This window comes from Podarcis raffonei, chromosome 6, assembly GCF_027172205.1.
Source record: "Podarcis raffonei isolate rPodRaf1 chromosome 6, rPodRaf1.pri, whole genome shotgun sequence".
NCBI lineage: Eukaryota > Metazoa > Chordata > Lepidosauria > Squamata > Lacertidae > Podarcis > Podarcis raffonei.
In genome coordinates, this window is record NC_070607.1 from 16,125,745 (window position 1) to 16,131,037 (window position 5,293).

The following is a 5,293-nucleotide window of genomic DNA, read 5'->3' on the forward strand; positions in this document are numbered from 1 at the left end:
GGCTTAGGGATTTTTTCAAAAAAATATTTTTCTGCCGGTTAAGTCGTCGAGGGCTGATTTCTTTTCCTGTGATAAAAAGCCTTCTGTTTCGACCGCCAAAACTTTTAGGGGAGCATTTGCAAGTGTGTGGCACCATTTTTGAGTGAAATGCCGAAAGTCAGATTTTTGATGAAATTGTGACCCCGGGGCTTAGGGATTTTTTCAAAAAAATATTTTTCTACCGGTTAAGTCGTCAAGGGTTGATTTCTTTTCCTGTGATAAAAAGCCTTCTGTTTCCACCGCAAAATCTCTCAGGGGAATATTTGCAACCGTTTGGCACCATTTTTGAGTGAAATGCCGAAATCAGATTTTTGATGAAATTGTGAAACCGGGGCTTAGGGATTTTTTCAAAAAAATCTTTTTCTGCCGGTTAAGTGGTCGAGGGCTGATTTCTTTTCCTGTGATAAAAAGCCTTCTGTTTCGACCGCCAAAACTTTTAGGGGAGCATTTGCAACCGTTTGGCACCATTTTTGAGTGAAATGCCGAAAGTCAGATTTTTGATGAAATTGTGACCCCGGGGCTTAGGGATTTTTTCAAAAAAATATTTTTCTGCCGGTTAAGTCGTCAAGGGTTGATTTCTTTTCCTGTGATAAAAAGCCTTCTGTTTCGACCGCCAAACCTCTCAGGGGAGCATTTGCAACCGTTTGGCACCATTTTTGAGTGAAATGCAGAAAGTCTGATTTTTGATGAAATTGTGACCCCGGGCTTAGGGATTTTTTCAAAACAATCTTTTTCGGCCGGTTAATTCGTCGAGGGCTGGTTTCTTTTCCTTTGATAAAAAGCCTTCTGTTTCCACTGCCAAATCTCTCAGGGGAGCATTTGTAACCGTGTGGCACCATTTTTGAGTGAAATGCCGAAAGTCAGATTTTTGATGAAATTTTGACCCCGGGGCTTAGGGATTTTTTCAAAAAAATATTTTTCTGCCGGTTAAGTCGTCGAGGGCTGATTTCTTTTCCTGTGATAAAAAGCCTTCTGTTTCGACCGCCAAACCTCTCAGGGGAACATTTGCAACCGTTCGGCACCATTTTTGAGTGAAATGCCGAAATCAGATTTTTGATGAAATTGTGACACCGGGGCTTAGGGATTTTTTGAAAAAAATCTTTTTCTGCCGGTTAAGTGGTCGAGGGCTGATTTCTTTTCCTGTGATAAAAAGCCTTCTGTTTCGACCGCCAAACGTCTCAGGGGAGCATTTGCAAGCATGTGGCACCATTTTTGAGTAAAATGCCGAAAGTCAGATTTTTGATGAAATTTTGACCCCGGGGCTTAGGGATGTTTTCAAAAAAATATTTTTCTACCGGTTAAGTTGTCGAGGGCTGATTTCTTTTCCTGTGATAAAAAGCCGTCTGTTTCGACCGCCAAACCTTTTAGGGGAGCATTTGCAAGTGTGTGGCACCATTTTTGAGTGAAATGCCGAAAGTCAGATTTTTGATGAAATTGTGACCCCGGGGCTTAGGGATTTTTTCAAAAAAATATTTTTCTGCCGGTTAAGTCGTCAAGGGTTGATTTCTTTTCCTGTGATAAAAAGCCTTCTGTTTCGACCGCCAAACCTCTCAGGGGAGCATTTGCAACCGTTTGGCACCATTTTTGAGTGAAATGCCGAAAGTCTGATTTTTGATGAAATTGTGACCCCGGGCTTAGGGATTTTTTCAAAACAATCTTTTTCGGCCGGTTAATTCGTCGAGGGCTGATTTCTTTTCCTTTGATAAAAAGCCTTCTGTTTCCACTGCCAAATCTCTCAGGGGAGCATTTGTAACCGTTTGGCACCATTTTTGAGTGAAATGCCGAAAGTCAGATTTTTGATGAAATTTTGACCCCGGGGCTTAGGGATTTTTTCAAAAAAATATTTTTCTGCCGGTTAAGTCGTCGAGGGCTGATTTCTTTTCCTGTGATAAAAAGCCTTCTGTTTCGACCGCCAAACGTCTCAGGGGAGCATTTGCAAGCATGTGGCACCATTTTTGAGTAAAATGCCGAAATCAGATTTTTGATGAAATTGTGACCCCGGGGCTTAGGGATTTTTTCAAAAAAATATTTTTCTGCCGGTTAAGTCGTCGAGGGCTGATTTCTTTTCCTGTGATAAAAAGCCTTCTGTTTCGACCGCCAAACCTCTCAGGGGAACATTTGCAACCGTTCGGCACCATTTTTGAGTGAAATGCCGAAATCAGATTTTTGATGAAATTGTGACACCGGGGCTTAGGGATTTTTTGAAAAAAATCTTTTTCTGCCGGTTAAGTGGTCGAGGGCTGATTTCTTTTCCTGTGATAAAAAGCCTTCTGTTTCAACCGCCAAACGTCTCAGGGGAGCATTTGCAAGCATGTGGCACCATTTTTGAGTAAAATGCCGAAAGTCAGATTTTTGATGAAATTTTGACCCCGGGGCTTAGGGATGTTTTCAAAAAAATATTTTTCTACCGGTTAAGTCGTCGAGGGCTGATTTCTTTTCCTGTGATAAAAAGCCGTCTGTTTCGACCGCCAAAACTTTTAGGGGAGCATTTGCAAGTGTGTGGCACCATTTTTGAGTGAAATGCCGAAAGTCAGATTTTTGATGAAATTGTGACCCCGGGGCTTAGGGATTTTTTCAAAAAAATATTTTTCTGCCGGTTAAGTCGTCAAGGGTTGATTTCTTTTCCTGTGATAAAAAGCCTTCTGTTTCGACCGCCAAACCTCTCAGGGGAGCATTTGCAACCGTTTGGCACCATTTTTGAGTGAAATGCCGAAAGTCTGATTTTTGATGAAATTGTGACCCCGGGCTTAGGGATTTTTTCAAAACAATCTTTTTCGGCCGGTTAATTCGTCGAGGGCTGATTTCTTTTCCTTTGATAAAAAGCCTTCTGTTTCCACTGCCAAATCTCTCAGGGGAGCATGTGTAACCGTTTGGCACCATTTTTGAGTGAAATGCCGAAAGTCAGATTTTTGATGAAATTTTGACCCCGGGGCTTAGGGATTTTTTCAAAAAAATATTTTTCTGCCGGTTAAGTCGTCGAGGGCTGATTTCTTTTCCTGTGATAAAAAGCCTTCTGTTTCGACCGCCAAACGTCTCAGGGGAGCATTTGCAAGCATGTGGCACCATTTTTGAGTAAAATGCCGAAATCAGATTTTTGATGAAATTTTGACCCCGGGGCTTAGGGATTTTTTCAAAAAAATATTTTTCTGCCGGTTAAGTCGTCGAGGGCTGATTTCTTTTCCTGTGATAAAAAGCCTTCTGTTTCGACCGCCAAAACTTTTAGGGGAACATTTGCAAGTGTGTGGCACCATTTTTGAGTGAAATGCCGAAAGTCAGATTTTTGATGAAATTGTGACCCCGGGCTTAGGGATTTTTTCAAAACAATCTTTTTCGGCCGGTTAATTCGTCGAGGGTTGATTTCTTTTCCTTTGATAAAAAGCCTTCTGTTTCGACCGCCAAAACTTTTAGGGGAGCATTTGTAACCGTTTGGCACCATTTTTGAGTGAAATGCCGAAAGTCAGATTTTTGATGAAATTTTGACCCCGGGGCTTAGGGATTTTTTCAAAAAAATATTTTTCTGCCGGTTAAGTCGTCGAGGGCTGATTTCTTTTCCTGTGATAAAAAGCCTTCTGTTTCGACCGCCAAACGTCTCAGGGGAGCATTTGCAAGCATGTGGCACCATTTTTGAGTAAAATGCCGAAATCAGATTTTTGATGAAATTTTGACCCCGGGGCTTAGGGATTTTTTCAAAAAAATCTTTTTCTGCCGGTTAAGTCCTCGAGGGCTGATTTCTTTTCCTGTGATAAAAAGCCTTCTGTTTCGACCGCCAAACCTCTCAGGGGAGCATTTGCAACCGTTTGGCACCATTTTTGAGTGAAATGCCGAAAGTCTGATTTTTGATGAAATTGTGACCCCGGGCTTAGGGATTTTTTCAAAACAATCTTTTTCGGCCGGTTAATTCGTCGAGGGTTGATTTCTTTTCCTTTGATAAAAAGCCTTCTGTTTCGACCGCCAAAACTTTTAGGGGAGCATTTGTAACCGTTTGGCACCATTTTTGAGTGAAATGCCGAAAGTCAGATTTTTGATGAAATTTTGACCCCGGGGCTTAGGGATTTTTTCAAAAAAATATTTTTCTGCCGGTTAAGTCGTCGAGGGCTGATTTCTTTTCCTGTGATAAAAAGCCTTCTGTTTCGACCGCCAAACGTCTCAGGGGAGCATTTGCAAGCATGTGGCACCATTTTTGAGTAAAATGCCGAAATCAGATTTTTGATGAAATTTTGACCCCGGGGCTTAGGGATTTTTTCAAAAAAATCTTTTTCTGCCGGTTAAGTCCTCGAGGGCTGATTTCTTTTCCTGTGATAAAAAGCCTTCTGTTTCGACCGCCAAAACTTTTAGGGGAACATTTGCAAGTGTGTGGCACCATTTTTGAGTGAAATGCCGAAAGTCAGATTTTTGATGAAATTGTGACCCCGGGGCTTAGGGATTTTTTCAAAAAAATATTTTTCTGCCGGTTAAGTCGTCAAGGGTTGATTTCTTTTCCTGTGATAAAAAGCCTTCTGTTTCGACCGCCAAACCTCTCAGGGGAGCATTTGCAACCGTTTGGCACCATTTTTGAGTGAAATGCAGAAAGTCTGATTTTTGATGAAATTGTGACCCCGGGCTTAGGGATTTTTTCAAAACAATCTTTTTCGGCCGGTTAATTCGTCGAGGGTTGATTTCTTTTCCTTTGATAAAAAGCCTTCTGTTTCCACTGCCAAATCTCTCAGGGGAGCATTTGTAACCGTTTGGCACCATTTTTGAGTGAAATGCCGAAAGTCAGATTTTTGATGAAATTTTGACCCCTGGGCTTAGGGATTTTTTCAAAAAAATATTTTTCTGCCGGTTAAGTCGTCGAGGGCTGATTTCTTTTCCTCTGATAAAAAGCCTTCTGTTTCGACCGCCAAACGTCTCAGGGGAGCATTTGCAAGCATGTGGCACCATTTTTGAGTAAAATGCCGAAATCAGATTTTTGATGAAATTTTGACCCCGGGGCTTAGGGATTTTTTCAAAAAAATCTTTTTCTGCCGGTTAAGTCCTCGAGGGCTGATTTCTTTTCCTGTGATAAAAAGCCTTCTGTTTCGACCGCCAAAACTTTTAGGGGAGCATTTGCAAGTGTGTGGCACCATTTTTGAGTGAAATGCCGAAAGTCAGATTTTTGATGAAATTGTGACCCCGGGCTTAGGGATTTTTTCAAAAAAATATTTTTCTGCCGGTTAAGTCGTCAAGGGTTGATTTCTTTTCCTGTGATAAAAAGCCTTCTGTTTCGACCGCCAAA